This window comes from Barbatula barbatula (genome assembly GCF_947034865.1).
Source record: "Barbatula barbatula genome assembly, chromosome: 20".
NCBI classification, from domain to species: Eukaryota; Metazoa; Chordata; class Actinopteri; order Cypriniformes; family Nemacheilidae; genus Barbatula; species Barbatula barbatula.
Window position 1 is genome coordinate 17,122,798 of NC_136783.1, and position 17,510 is coordinate 17,140,307.

The following is a 17,510-nucleotide window of genomic DNA, read 5'->3' on the forward strand; positions in this document are numbered from 1 at the left end:
GAAAAACTCAACAAAATACAACAAAACAAAGAAAAACTCAACAACTGGCAGTGCCTACTTCAGGGTACATTACTCAAAAAAAGATGTAAACATTGCTTTAATGTCATAAATTTGAGGTCTCTAAAACCACATTTGAGGAACGAACCACAAAGGCACATCCATTTTTAATCAGTTCAAGTCCCAGTGAAATATATAAAAAATCATGAAATATTGCAGCGTTTACTGTATTGTAAATCCTCTTTTTAAAAATCGTGTGCCCTCATAATCTGTAGTTAAAATCTGAAAATGCACTTCCGTCTTGTGACTTTCCATCTTATGCCGGGGCCTTACCATAAGATATCCGGGCCGATTTCTCCCCTTTCGACAATCCTACGTAAAGTACCGATGATTTTAAACGGCTCTAAAGATTATTATCAGATTTTCCTGTGGTGTGATGTGTGTAAAGAGTGAATGAACCTGATCGTAAGAAGATCGGAGCCGTTCAACAATTGTGGGGGAAACCCCAAGAACAAACGCACAAGAACTCTGTTGATTGTCACGTAAAAAAAACAAAAAAACAATAAGAAAGCCAGCTGACAGCAGTATTACAACCGTAGTTATCACTTCAATAAACCCCTTTCTTTATTCTGTCACTTTTCTATCAAAGGTATTACAAAAACTATCACCAAAATTAGGAATAATTTGAATTAAAAAAAATGTGCAAGTGACGGTAGTGGTAGGAGTACGGGTGTGCTGATGTTTAAAGCTTAAGGTAGAACAGAATTTTTTTTTAAACCACATAAAAGGTTATATGTACACATTTGTTTATATTGAAAACATACGTATACTGTATAATAAACAAAGCCGACAGTGAAACAATTAAAAACATATTCTGAAATCTCGAGAGAATTTGCAAGATTTCCTGTGTTCACAATCAGGGCTGCATTCAGCCCCTACAAAACGTTTTTTAAACGTAAATGGTGGTGCGGTGAACACCCTGTTGTGATGATGCAAGAGTTGAAATATGGCAGCTGAGAAGGTCGTACTTTGTGTTCCTTTTGAAGAATTTTCGGAGCCTGATAAAATCGGTAAATATGTGTTGAATACTGCAAAATACCTGTCTTCTTATATCTTCAATTGTTGTGTTTACTGAGCTGCGCGGACACATTTGTAAACGACTTAACGGCGGGTGTCCGGTTTCTGTTAGCCTTTGTTGATGTTAAAATCACCAAAACATACACACCCCTGCCCCCATCGTTCGCTTTCGTCAGTGCTCAGCTCGACTTATGTCCGTCCTGTGCACTGTGCACCTTACTGCTGATTGGCTACAAGGTTGTTTTGGTACTCGGCCCGACTTTGTCTAAACAAGCGTAATTCATAATCGGACACCCAATCTTAGACTTAGATCCATTTTGCGAACTGTCTCTTTAATACCGCGTGGGTTATATACATGTTGCTGCTGATTTGACTGACATTCTTGACACACCCACCAAACAAGAGAAAACATGTGTCAAACCCTGTGGCATACCGTTCACATGAAACATGTCGTTCAACGTGTAAACCGTAGGAAAATGGTTTAAGCTTGAACATGCCCTATGAAAATCTGTTTGTGTGCGGGGTGCTTTCTTCTACACATTATAGGAGCAAGACTAAATGTAAGATTTTTTGTCCTCATGTTTGTTTCACAGTTTTAAACTCTTATATGATTAAAAAAATATATATATTTTGGTGAGGCCCTGGCGTTAGATGACATGTTAGACGGCTTAGGCGGAGCAACCGTTAACTCCTCCCCTTTAACTGTCAGTCTGCTGTCAGTTCCATTTCAAAATGAAAATGGCTGTTTTTATAAATCAAATCGCAGAGAAATTCGAAGCCTCGCTCCCTATTTTTCTCATTCAAAATTCCATTTCACTCTGAAATCCATCAAACCACGGATCGCAACTTCCGTTTCAAGGGGACTTTAAATGTTAGGTGTTATCAAAGGGCCTTGGGGTCTTTCAAATCACAAACATAACAGCACAATCTTACCTCAATACTGGAGGTCGTGGAATGTTCATGTAGACCACTTCATATGAACACAAATCGTAACAGCCTCGCTCATAAAAATGAATTAGAGATGTAACGTTTATGATTGATGCTCACCGATGTTGAACATATCCGTTTTCACAAGCAATGCACCCTTCATTTCAAGGTAATGGCTGTGTGTTCTGGTTTATGGGACGCTGTGCACAACTGTGTTCAACATCACAATACCGCGAGAGTGATTCGAAATCGAAAAACCATAAAAAGTTTATATTCTCTCGCTGTATTTCGATGTCAGTAAAAGTGCCAGCATATGGGAGGAGCTACACGTATGGCTTCCCATAGAACTGGCTGTCGCCTATAAGGATTCAAAGATGCGTATTTTAACGTTAAAGGGGTGATTCGCCCGGAAATACGTGTTTTTCTTTGTCTTTGGTGGGTTTTTAGTTGCCCATGCATATATTAGACACGTAAAATTGCTAAAATGTAAGTGTCGGAACAAAATATGTATTTTATCTAGAAGCGAATGCTCCCCCAGACCGCTACGAGTCATGGCGTAACACTGTTTGATCAAGAAGGGCTGAAGCACTCGTGGTATTTGTTATGTTACCATTCCCTGCTCTAATGCGAGCTTATGTCTATCTAACACAAACTCTGTATGATTGTATATTAAGAAGCGTTACATTTCTGTGCAGTATTCGACCAATCACTACACACTAGTGAACTGGCCAATCATAGCACAGCTCGTTATTATGTTTGCGTTAATTTTATGACTCAGTGTTCAGCCCTCTGAAATGTTCTACATTTTATTCATTTTCAGTGAACGACGACTAATAACCTTTTGTCATTTACTTTACATTACTTACCTGTAGCTTTTTCCCTTGACCTTGTCTTCTGCGCTTTCATGTGCTTTTAATTTATCTTTCTCAACCTATGACCTCTCTTGCCTGTCCCAAACTTTCTGTCTTTTCATAGACACACACATTAAGAGAAAGCACATGAGAGGACCAGAGGGAACATGCAGTTATTTAGTGTGAATGAGGTTCTAATTGCTGTTATTTACTTTGGCCTCTCTTGAATGGAGGTGTGAAATGAGGAGGGGAAAAAAACACCACTGAAAACTGAATAAATACTTCCTTTTTCACATCGACATGTACTAAATCTATCTCAGATCCGAAACTGCAGAGAGTGAATTCAGTCACGCCATGAAAAGATCCTCTTTGTCTATTTCTATAATTCCAATGACATGAAGAGATGTTAATAATAAAAAGGTGGCAAACAAAGTGTTCAAGAATGTTCATCTAATCCTGCCAAACACATCACTGTGTGTGTTTTTAAAAAGAGCTCCTAACCTCACTCTTGCAAAAAAGAATCTGGGATCTCTTCATCATGTCAATTCCATAATTGCGAAGGAGGAGGAATATAGAGTGAGGTTCGACTAGAGCGAGCAAAAAAGTACATTTATTTTTTCTTCTCTCAATGATTACACAGACTTGTGAAAAGCATTATAATGTGTCTTAATTAGAATAGCCACAACTGAAAATGTATAAAAACATATTCCATGTTAAAGCATACTGTTGTTCCAAAACCATGTGACTGTCTTTCTTCAATGAAACACAAAATGAGATATGTTGCAGAATATCCAGAAAGGTCTTTCATCGTAATAGGAACTATGTCTGACAAAAGAATGACAAGCTCTAAAAATAGTGCGTGTGTATTAAATTCAAAGTCCCCCCAAGCCCTGGGTCCAAAATCCCACAATTTACGTATGCAAGAAACAACTATAGAATTTTTTGTACATTTCTTTTAAGTAAATTTTACTTATTTTTGTGTCAAGGTTTTGCACACAGTAGATTTGAAAAACAGTGCAATTTCTTTGCAAATTTACATAAAAAATAAATAAATCTTACTTTTGCTTCAATACATCTAGTATAGTTTGATCAGGCACAAATGAGAGCCCCAGCTATAATGCAACCCTTTGTCTCGCACCTGATGCAGGCGGTTTGAGAGGAGGAGTTCGGAAGATGAAAAAAGGAAGAGAAAGTGGTTTTCATGTTCGCCCTGTTTCCACGGCGTCACTTTGACACACTAGACAGTACAATCTGAGCGCAACCAAGCAGTTCCTTAGCAACCAAATATACTCATTTGTCTATTTGCTGCTCGCTCTCGTCTCTCCTCTGCTCTCGCTGTTGTATCTTGGTATTTCCCCAGGTTGAAATTGATAGAATTATCAGTTCTCTTTGATGTGGGGCTGTACAGAGAGTAACAATTTAACAGCGAGAAAGACAAAGCAGGGAGAGAGCACATTATAACGTAACATTTTACCCCAGCCCATCATGAGCTTCCATCTCTTTCATTCAGATTCTTCTTCTCTTCTGGTGCTCAGGGTCATTTTAGATCATTACTTGCGATAACGTGTCATCATGACTTAACCAAATAATAGCATTCGTCTGCTGAAAGGACAGAGTGACAGCTACAGACGTGCATTCAAACCAGTTAAAGCGGCCAAATCACTTTTAATTGGACTTTGCTGTGTTGTTTCAGAATAACAAAAAACCCAACCGCTGGTTTCACCCAGTTGTGTCAAATATGTCAACTATTTCTAGATTTATTTCAACCGAAGGTTTAATTAAAATTTCCATGAACTTCTTAGAACTCACAATTCTTCCTCCATAAGACAAAAATATTAATACTTTGATTTAAAGTGGAAAAGTCAGGTGAACATTCAACTGCTATAATATATATACCTAAGAAAACCGTTTATTAGAAATCGTTTATTTTATACAACATTGCTTTCATTAGGGCGGTCCTATTTTTCATATCAATACCATCATTGTATTGTATTGTATTCCTTGTTTGTACCTTTTTCATACAAAGCTACAATGAAACAACATTATAAATAAACTTGAATTATATTGAATAATCATGCTTGCTCAGACAAACAGAGCAATGTTTAACCAGAGAAAAAAACTAAGCATACATAATCATTCAACCTGGGTAGGAAGAAAAAAAGCTAGAAGCAATATGTATACATTTGAAAAACCTTTGATGAAGGGCTAAAGTCTTTTTTATCTTCTACGTCAGCTTCTATGTAAAAACGTCTGTTGAAGGTTACTTAAATGTGGGTGTGCGTGTTCTTGAGAAGACTCCCGACAGAATAAGTGACATTTATAGTAGAACAGAATGGGAGGAAGGAAGCTATGCAACCTGTTGATCTTTCTCCTCTTTGATAATTTCTTCTGTTTTTGCTGTATAAAGAGAGATGAAATCCACTGTAACGGTATCAAGGAACAAAGCACATTTATGAGTGCGGCCTTTTTAGTTTTTCCTTCTTCTTTCTCTCTCTTGCTTTCTCATTTCTTTCAGTCTTTCACATATTTATTATCTCTGAACAAGCTTCATTATATCCCTATTGTCCATCAAGGCCAATACACCACTGCACAGTCTGAAAAGTTCTTCCTTGGATTTCATTCCAGACCATCATTAAACTAAAACGGGATATCTCTAGTTCCATTTGTGGCACACAAGCTCTTCGTGACACGACTGGACTGGAGCTTTTAGCACTGGATAGCGGTATCTGGGCTTACAACTCAAAAACAGACAGTCAACACCAGCCAAGATGTGATGTGTATATTTACAACGACTTCAATCAAGAACTGGAATAAAACAACAGAAAAAGAAATCATTTTACAGCTCCTGGTTTAGAACAGAGACGAGACGTGAACCTTGTTAGCATTAGCTGAGACTAGTTTGTCGCACATGCAAAATTGTACATTCAAATGTTTCATGGCTGAAAATTCCCTTAACTAAGCAAATTATGTTACTTTTGCATGTGACTTGTTGTTAAATAAATGAAAAATTATTGTGAACAATTAAATACCGATTTAAACCTGTAAGATAAACTTCAGATATTCTTACCTGCCTTAAATCCAACCATTGTACTACTGTTTTAAAGGGTTAAAAGAAAAACAAAAGTGCAAAAGAAAAACAGTGTAAAAATACTGGGTTGATTTAATCCAATGGTTGTTGTCCCTTTTTGATCCGACCATGGGTTAAAAACAAACCATTTTCAGTGTACAGCAAGCACACATATCAGTTTGCTTTTATAATTTTATATAACTCATTAAAAGTTAAAAGTGATATTGGCAAACTTTGGCTAAAATATATTTTTAAACACAAATTTCAAACCAACCAGGTTTAATCTTTCAAATAGTTTTCTTTTAGTATTTTCCTGTAAATTACTGTATAATAGTAGTAAGTTATAGGAACACAAATAGCAACTCAAATAGATCACTTCGGAAAACACAAGGAAAGCTGATCCAACGCCGGTCCACAAGAACTTAATTGTTTTATTTTTTGTAACACTACACAAAGTTAGAACAAAATAGAACCAACCAAACATTTAGAACAGAATAAACATGTTAAACGACAATCTTCAAAATTGATTTATATATGTAAGGTTAAAATATAAAACAAATGGTAATGGAAACGCTTCTGGACCGGTGTTTACATCTTTACATATGTACACAATAGCAGTACTGATGTGTTTGATTGGTTTTTACTTTCACAAGAGATAGTCTTCTCACAAACTCCCGTCTCTACACTTCAAGAGTGACTTCTTCTACCCGTCAGAGAGTGACTCAAGCCATTTCACACACTCTTTATTTTCTCCCTTGTTCCTTCCTTCTCATTTTCGCTATATCATCATTGAAAAGACCAGCCTATTCTCTCTCTGAAAACAACACTAAGAACCTAAACAGTGCAGAATGAAAAGAGAGGCAGAAAGACAGAGAGCGAGAGAGAGAGAGAGAGAGAGAGAGAGAGTGGGAATCCCTCTTCAAACAGGCTTTCCTAAATGAAATTAAATATCCAGATCAATGAACCGAGCCCTTGAGATGAGAGAAACATACAGTCTTCCTGGCAAAGATATATACATGCACATTGTATGGCAAAAAAGCAAAGCTCAGTGTCTAACTGAAATTTCTACTTGCATTGCTGAAAATACCAATAAACAAGAAAAACAAGAGAGATAAAATAGAAGCCCCAAAAACATGAGTATTAACAAGCGATTACTTCAACATCTGTCAAAAACTCCTATAAATGAAGGTGCCAGAGATTTTACAGGTTCCTTTGGTGATCGTTTTTGCCTGTTAGGTCACTCACATCTGCTGAACCTTTCTATTTCACTGGGGTTTTTTTTGCAGTGGCAAAAGGTTTTTTGACTATTAAAAGGTAAAAAAATAAATGGTTATTTTAAGATCATTTGACTATGGGATGAACATATCTCCGGATGAGGCTGGAAAGCTAATTATTTAAGCATGTGGCCCCAATGCCACTCCCAAGGATTCGTTCCAACCACTGTCCAGCCGAAACCAGTGAGGCGTCGGCAGAGGTCCTCTGACAGGTTGCCGTGCTCTGAGGCTAACAGCGTCTGAGTCTGTCCTTCACAGTTCTGCCACTGATATGGCCCTGGTGTCTGCTGGATGCAAGTGCAGTGATACAGATGGCAGATGTGAAATGATCTCTCAGGTATAGCGGTGCGTGCATCCGTTCAGCTCTACCGTGGTCATTAGGGGCAACCGGATCCTGGGCAGCCTGATGAAACTTTCTGCGTGGTTAAGACACAGAGGAACTGCTTGTGTCAGGCAACATTGGCACATCACACTAGTGCCTGCAGCATGCCAATGGTCTTTACTTTAGGTATTATTGAATGCATAAAATAATGGCCAACAAGTACAGCCAGCAGTCTTTAACTGTGCTTTGGAAAAATGCCTTTTAATTAGGCTTTGTCTACTGGCAGTCGCTCATGGACTTTTGGTGAAAGCACCTAAGCTAAAGATTTTTTGTTTTGAATGGAAATGGACATCCACAGTGGGTTTGTTCAGAAATGTGTTCGGGGCTCTGGGGAGGCATGTGTGTGTGAAATTCATGAGCAAACACAACCAAGAACAACACAATTAATTCGCAGAACGCTCACAAAGCCTGACAAACACACACACACAATTCTATGAATACCCATTAAGTCTCATCTGAGCCGAGTTTGGAAAAATTTGGACTCTGCAAACACTTTCTGTGGATATGAAGTGTTCTGGAACAAACTGAATAAGATTAGCCGAACAGAACGAGGAGATGTTTACCCAACAAATAAAACCTTATAATTGGAACATGACACATTTTTTCTTTCTTTATATTCTTCCAACAAAATCTCACATATAATGGCAAATTTATAAAACTTTAAAAATGTCTTCCTTCGATTAAACACAAAGAGAGATGTTTGGAAGAATATTAGGGACTGAGAGTTCTGGGGCATCATTGACTACCATAGGAAAATTAAAATGGCAATCAAAAGTGCTCTTGAACTATTTGCTTTTCTTAATTCCTCAAAATATCTTGTTTTGTGTCCAACAGAACAAAAAATATACAAAAAATGTTTCCACTATGGTAGTCAATGGTGCCCCAGAACTGACCGTTCGAACGAACAAAGAAATTTATGGAACAACTTGAGGGTAATATATGACAGAAATTTCTTTTTTGGGTGAACTATCACTTTAAGACATTCATGCTCTCAGACATTTTAATCTACTATCTCAGGCAGTAAGTGTTTTTCTGTAGATGAACTACTTTTATTTTGCTTTCAAGCAGAATAGGATCCGATCGGGATTGGTTGTCGTAAACAATGTGCAGTATCAGCGTAAAGTAAAAGGAGTTTCCAGCTGGTGATTTTGGTGATGGGCTAATGTTTGTTTTCACGCTGGTTTAGGCACACTCTTATGCTCAGCACTCTTAAATCGGGATTAGCAACTTCAACACAATCATCTCCTAATTGGATCATGGAAGCTCTGTGCACTGGCTTGTCCTCACTTCTGTCCTGTATAAACCATTTTCCAATCCGCGCAGACGGATTCATTTGGATACAGAGATAATAATGTACTTTGTCCTCTAGTCATTGTGAAGCAATGATGCCTCCACAAATCATATTTTTGTCCATATATATAAATATAGGTATATATATGTATATATGTATATACAGCCCCGGAAAAAATGAAGATAACATTTTAAAATGATTTTCAGTTTTTCTGAATTTACTATAGGTATGTGTTTAGGTAAAATTAAAATTTTTGTTTAATTCTGTGTAATAACTACTAACCATATTTATTCCCCAATTTCAAAAAAAATATTGTTTCTATTTGCATCTGCAGAAAATAAAAACTGGAGAAACGATAAAGAAAAGATGCTCTGTATTTTTTTCAGACCCTAAAAACTGCAAAGTTGATATTCACTTTTAACCAATACAACAGTACATTTATTTAGTAAAAGTTAAAAAAATATTTTTTTTAATGTAATGACCTCGGTTTTTATCAAAGTTTTCATGTCTTGTCATGCGGTCAGTCTTTTGGACTGACACTGGACTGGAATGACCACAATACATCTAGAAATGTTGATTGCATGAACATTTAGAACGATCTCTTAATTTTTCCACGGCTGTAAATATACATGTACTGTATATATTCAACACTGTCTGACGGGAATGAGAATAAAATGATAAAATGAGAATTTGGATAATGAAAATTTCAGGGTAATGACCTAAACTATCATGAAACAATGCCATATTACAGTCACAATCCTAACGGACCAGGCTTTATTGGATGAAACTGAACCTGCTTTCGCAAGCGTCACCCAATATCTCAGGGCTAGTTGTCCTCTGTTCAACATTATCAGGCTGTAACAATGTGTGTAGGCAGGGGCGCCACTTCACTTCATACTGTAAGCATCTGTTCAAGCGTGTGAGAAATGACAGCGCCCATCAGCCACCACACACATGCTAACACATCATTTTCCCTCAGAGAAACCCTACGCGGTTTGTTTCCAACAACTTGCTCTCGTTCTTCTGATTAAAAGGTCCATCAGTCACCGTACCAAATGACTCTAAAAGCAGACAGATAATGAGTAACGATAATAACGCCTCTCCTCGGGGAGATATCAAGCACCATTTGACAAGGTCGCAGGGACAGAGGAATGCTGATTCGCCTGGTGTTTGATTGACACGCCTCACCCCGGTGGACTGGGGATCGTGCATGTCCCATGAGCTAAAATTCTGGAATGTTTATGCATGATGCAGCATCACATACAACTGAATTGAAGGCACGTTTGCATATAGAAAAAACGGGTCTAGAGTAATTTAAAGTAGGTTAAACTAAATTTAAAGCTTGTCAATTTTATGTTAAACGTTGACCCTGATTTAACAAACAAGTATAAATTCTGAATTTGTTTCTTTACAAATAGCAAATAGCATCATGAACTATTACGAAATTATTTACGTTGTGTGATTTGGATCTTTAATGGGATTCCATTGGTTTCCATCCACCAGATTACACCCTACCACTAGAACCCACTACATTACTAATATAGAGACCAATAGAGACCATTACAGTTTCCAATAAAACCACCATAATTGCCATTATAACCATTAAATCCATTAGACTCTCTGTGATAGTTCCTATTTATTTTTCTTCAAGCAGGGACGTTATCCCCAAGGCCTACAAGTCATGTTATAAGTGACATTTTTTATTACATTTTTCAGCACAAACCTGGCAACGCAATATAAAATGTCACACCGATCCATTTCATATGCAAGTAAACCCAAAATAAACAACCGAACTCATGGGTTCATTTGTAAGTCTTTGGGGTGCTTAAGTAAAAAGACATCTATATTATTTATTATTATTTATTTCGTTTCACTCTCATAAAAATTTAGAATGAGCCTTTCGCACATGATGTCCCAGCATGTGTGTTCTTTTCATTTTGTCATCTTTTAACCCAGCAGGAAAACTGCCACCATACGTGTTCACCGGCCGGTTCTGCGCGCTCCGGGGGATCCGCCACACTGCAAAAAGTGCGAGACGCATTTCCTCGACGCAGCACGGTTTTAGCGGACCTCACTGCAGGACTTCCTGCGCCCGCCTCTGTTCGCTATGGTAACAGATATATTCTGGCATTGAGCTGTCACAGGTGTCTTCTCTATCTGACAGAAGTTAAAACGTCAGATCTGAAGCTAACATTTAGCTTTTAGTTACTTGAGAATTTATTTTTATTTTGAGAACTAGAACACAACAACTTGTGTAAAGTGCTCCAATGTATGAAGAAAAAGAGTTATTAAATAAAAAAGGCATGAGGAAAATTGTGGTGAAACTTCCACGCTGTTAGTTTAAATAATGTTTTTTCAGATACCTGAAAATGTCTTGTTTCATCTTTTTACCCTGTGTTACAAAGGTTAATTTACAGCAGAAATAAAATAAACAAATCCTGTTGATGAAAAAATTCCCATAAATACATTCCAAATAACAGCAACAGTGTCCTAAGGGGTTAAACTGTTAAACAGCCTGAAGCTTGTTAAAGTTGCTTCAACAAGTTTTGTACTTTCTAACTGCTAACAAAGTCCATCTAAAAATAAAGCATGCTTTGTTAATATGTATTTGATAAAACAACAACCTTGTCCTAAGAGAGAAAATTATTATCATATTCATTTACAAGTTTTGCTTTCAAAATGTATTGTGTAAATATTGGACTAATCAACAAAAGTGTTTATTCAAAACAGCAGCATCTCGTTTTTCTATTGCGATATCTATGCCTGAAATACACACCTCAGAGCAATATACACAGTCAAACAGTATTCTGTATGTGCGTGCTTATGTCATCGCTCTCCTTCTGTGTCATCTAAAGCACCCAAAGCCTCATTTTATTTTAGTGCACTGATGTAGGTCACAAACAATGACCAGTGAATGCCTGCTCAGGATTGTGGGTAATTTAGCCCTCATCTCGAATCAGATGAAATGAGTGGTGTTGACTGTAACAAAAACTACAATATCTGACATCCGTGCCGAGAGGGAGTAATCTAGTATATTTGTGTTCTGTATTGATTCTGTTGTCAAGATTTCTATTGGTTATAATTCTCATTGCTTCTGCATTACCCTTGTCAGCTCACATAAAATCAGGTGTAATACGATTAAAGCCAATATTTGTTCTCAGAACACACATGAATACATACAACTCTAGGACACGCAAACAGTGCCTCACACACATAGCAAAAATACTTTCATCTCCATTAACAAAGAGATAATAGCAGTCAGATTACAGTGACGTATAGCTCGGTGTGTCAATCAAAGCCGAGTATTTATACAGCTGTCCTGTCTTAGGCCTGATTTCATCCAAACGGGGAATAAAGATGCCTGTGGCCATTTCATCGCTCCGAGGCTGATTTGGAATTCTGTTCAGCCATTCATAGGCTGGTTGCATGTACGTTGGAAGCTGTTTTCGAGGCACCGCTCAAACAATCTGCAAAAATGTCATGCGTCACGACCTTACTGGCGTTAGCCACAGACTCCAGATTGGATTTCAGATTTGTGATTAGCCGACAATCTTGGCCAGAACATTGAAAAAACGACTTTTAAACTTTATCCTGGATTACGAATACCCGGTTGTCTTGTCCTGCACCTTCTTTATCTCCACGTCTTTCGTATTTTTATACTCTCTCTCCTGGAAAAGGCAGAGACAGATAGCATCTTGAAAAGTTACTGAGACCAAATCAAATAGGGATTTGAAATGCCATTTAGAAAGGTAAACAATGAAATAACGTTCAGGGTTTTACAAAAATAACTGTCATTTATGACCCGCTTCACCAGAAAGCCAGTTTCGGTCCTCTGAAATGATTCATAATCGATGCAAATCTGTATCTGAATCACCATGACCTGATTTATATGCCAATGGAGGGATCATTAAATCATTATTCCAATTTGACTAATGAGATTTTTAATTAGTTAAAAACATCAATGTGAAAATGATGGGATGTTTGTGTATGCATGAGAAGTTTTAATCACAAAATGGACACCATCTGCCTGCGTTATGTCTCTTTGTAAAGAAAATACCAACATGTGATGACACCTGTTCAAACTTAACATTTAAACACCAAAAAGATCAAATTTTAATTGTATAAACAGAACTTTCAAATAGTACATTTTCAATATGCTTCCATGTAGTGTATGTGGGTCCCAAAGGCTTTGTTGTCTGCAGTAACCTCATTTTTAATAGACTAGGAAGGTTACAACCTCCAGGCAAATAAGTACAGTAGCTTTGTTTCCATTCAGAGCAGATTACAGCCATGCTAGGGGAACTCTTGACCTTAATGCTTGACCTTGAGTTCAACAAAACACATTTGTACATGCAATTGCGTTCAGCCATACGCTTGTAGAAGCTCACAAACAGAGAAAAACAACAAGATGAAAAGAACAAAAGCTGACCCTAAGACCTCAGTTGATCATGTGAATTATGAGGTGTTCACATCTAGAGCAGGATAAAATAAAAACTCTTACAAAAGAATTATCGGTACAATCTCAATTTTATCATTTGTATACATTTTATGAAAAAGCTAGTTGGGCAAAGAGATTAGTGATGATTTCATGCAAACATGCACGTGCACAGAGAGAAAGAGCGACAGAGACCTCTAAATACCCTGTTTATCCTTCATCAGTAATTTGGAGGGGAGCTCTCTGTCCCTAATTGAATTGTTCTGTTTCGTAAAAAAATGGCCACGCCTGGGCAAGCTTACACAGTGCTTTTCAGATTGTGTTTGTATATGCATGCCTGTGGGACTCAATACCGGAGCTGACCATCTGGAAAAAGAAATGCTTTTCAATGGCGATGCTGCTGCAGTTTATGGACTGGCAGGATGCAAATGAACATTATCTGCATGCACGTCCCTGTCTAGAGGAGGACTTTTAATAGACAATGTGTTTACTAACACTGTTCGCGTCAAGCACCCATTTGAAACAAGGACACAGTCGTACACTCCCAGTGACCTTATTTGCACCACTGGAGAAGTAGAGGTCCACACGCACACACAGCTATTAAGCCATTGCACTAAACAAATTAAGATTTAAGGTAATATGCCGTCACATGTAAAATACACTCTCACACGCTTGCCAACCTTTCTGTTCTTGCGTTTTAATGAGGTGATATGATTAATGGAACCTGATATAGACTCACGCACACACACTGCAGGCACTGGAGCATGGCTACCTCTGCATCCTTTCATGAGCTGAATCCCAATCTTTAGTCAAGTCCTTGTTCAACAGGCCTCTTGTTATTTATAAAAAATAATTATGACTGTGTATTATAAGAAGCCGTAACCTGGCAACCGTTACTTCTGGTAAGAACAAGCACACAGAACTCAAAAGAAAAGACAGATCAACATTATTAGTGTTAAGACAAGAATCAGAAATAGTATTCCTCATACGTAGGGTTGGGGATTTGAATAAACCCCCTTTACCCATATTAAACTCGTAACTCGTCCCACACAGATGTGAAAGATGGCTCAAAATGCGCGGCTCAGTGAGAATTGTGCGCACTTTCTGTGCAATTGGACATGATTTACACCTGGGAGATGATAAAAATTTGCTTTCAATTTGCATTGAAAGACTATCTCGATCTTCACAAATGGGAATACAGGAACAGGCTTGAGGGTATGTTCATTTTGCTCCATGCTGATGTTCTATGCTTCGCTTTCAATATATATATAATTCGATAGAAGGGGGAGGAACCCAAATTAAAATTGAAATCTGCATAAGCAAATAAAACATCTTGTGCTTTGGCTGCCGATGATGTGAATTTAGCTTTTACACAAAGATGGATCTTAAAAACTGAATCATTGTCTTTTCATTTTTAGTTAGACTTTAGACATTTGGTTGAATTCTCCACAGAATTGCGTGTAAGAAATGTTCATGTTTCCACTAATAAAACAATGAATATAAAATAACGAACATTACAGGACATTACCAAAACAAAATCAGCATCAGGGCAGAATTAACTCATCTTAACCGGGTTATTTCCTTAAAAAATTTGAAAATCTAGCTGGGTGTTGTTATAATTAGACATGATGAGTGTTATCTGGGTTTCTCTGTGTGCTCGTTCGAAAGGACAACTGTCACAGACAGAGGCAAAGAGACACGTCAGTCAACAGTCCTCCCAACAGACGCCTCTCGTCCACTCTGAACGAATGAACAGATCAAACCAGGACGACAGACGCCTCAGGCCTTCTCACTGTTCTTCTCGCCTGTGTTCTTCAACTGCCCTCATAATCTTTGTCTTAACAGTCTCTGTCCATCCTTCAAAATGCGCTTTTATAGTGTGTCCTTTCGGTTCTCTAAAAAAAACCTTCCGATCCCATCATTTCAAATGTCATGGCCATCCCCTCCGTGTCCCGCTAAATCTCACACGGGTGGGTAGAACCAAAACGCAATAAAACAAGTCACTGTGTGTCAAGGTCAGTAAAATAGTATTTCTTTTTTAATTAAATCTTTTTCAAAAGCAAATAAAAACAAAAAAATTCAGATTATTTTTGTTAATTTTTCTCTGTCTTCACACTCTTAAGCACAAAACTACATTCCCAGTACCAAACTAGACAAATAGAGCTAATTTACGTTGAGCATTAACACGAGAAAACATTAACGGCACAAAAGAAAAGATAACATGATGATGTTCTCGCAGTATTTTGATATTTGCCCATCATAATTATAGCCATTCAGTGCAAGTTGCCTAGCATCTGGCTGCACCCTGAAAAGGGCAATGAGCTATTCCCTTTCAGTCGCTGCATTATTATACATTAAAAACTCATGAAGGCGGGTCACTATAGCCAAACACAAATACATATTGCACAGTTGCACTGCAAGCAATCATATACACTTGCACACCGGATTCAGTCGGAACCTGACATAAACGACTTCAGCTTCAAGCGGAAAACCATAAGAATGTTTAAAATAGATATAGGAGCACTTGAGTGCTTGTGTCGCTGGCATTAATGTGTAGTCATTTGGTGAGTCCAGCTCCATCAAGACCACAGGAAGACAGTAAGACCTCTAGGAATAGCCAGAGGGGGGACAGAGGGAGAGAAGGTGACATTTAGAGACAGGGGTGTACATGCACGCAAACCCACACAGACATGTGAAGTTATATTAGTGAGGAGCTGTCATAGATGCAATATTTACTGTATTCAATGTACAAATATTTAATGTACCCTAACCCAAACAAACAGAGATGTTGTTATTATAGGATTTAAAGGATACAAACGTGCAAAATATAACTTGTGGTATACAAATTGTAGGCTACTCAGATGAATTTTCCAGAAATGACCATGATGTCATCATCTAATCACCCTCTTGTCATTTCGAAACCTGAATGACTTTCTTACTTATGCAGAACACAAGCAGGATATTTTAAAGACGGTTGGTAAGCGAACCAGGTAATCATTCCCATTGACTAGCATTGGTTTAATGTCCATTCAATAGAAGTGAATGAGTATTGCCGTTGTTCAGTTACCATACTTTTTGGTGTTTTGCACGAGAAAGTTAGTCTTATGGGTTTGCAATGAGGATGACTCATGAATTATAAAGTAATAAATATTTTTGGGAAAGATGTCCCTTTAACTAGGTCTTCAAACACACACATGCACAAACACACATAGGATCTGAACATTAAAATAATATTACTAATTATGTTTATTAATCTTACTTTTAATAAAAAATATTAAAAATGGTTATGCCTGCATGGGCATTCAAATACATTTTCCAGTAATGTTTTAAATATTGAAGCACGCACTTTACAGTGCGAAACATCTCTCCATGAGAAAGACTCACTAATTCTCTCTTTAATTTTCTCTGTCCTGATAGTGCTGAATGACCAAATGTAATAGTGTGACCTTTTATGTTGTCCATTTACAATTCTTAAGTCCTATTCATGAACTCTTTTTCATTTTCACATAATTCATAGGCTTGTCCATTTTGTCCGTCTCCTCTAATGTCAAAACTGTTCAAAAATGTTTACTGGCTCTTTCCAGTCTGTGATTCATTTAGAAAACAAAACTTAAGGTCACAGTTGGTTTGTAAAGTGTATCATAATTATTATGGATTTGAGAAGATTTAGTATGCCCTTTCTAAAATTAAGGCCATTAACTTTAGCTTTAACATAAGCTTTACGTAAGTCCTAATGCTGCAAGGCCTTTGACTTTTTAGCAAAGTAAAACAGGACCTTCCCAGTGGAATTTATTGCTTTATTAGGTTGAACCGCAACCTTTAAGTACTTCATGACTGACTGGAAAGCATTTATGTGTTATCCTGATGCTCAAATTATTATAGGTTTTTAAGATCATTAATGTATTTTTGCTTATGTGAGTAATCCCTTTAAATTCACTTGTCATGACTACAATAGAATGCTTACCACCGGTGGAGCGGTCTAGACACCATACAAGTAAGCAATCCTGTTCATTAGTTTGATGAAACACCAAATCATTACGTTTGTATAACACCTGCAATTTAAGTTTTCTCACGATCGTTTTGGAAAATGTACCACAGGTTGGCGAAAGAGGTAAAACCCATCACTGTACAATATTGTACCAAATTTTTTTTCACACTGCACCAACAAAATGTCACTCTGGTAACATTTTTGTCATCATAGAATATTTA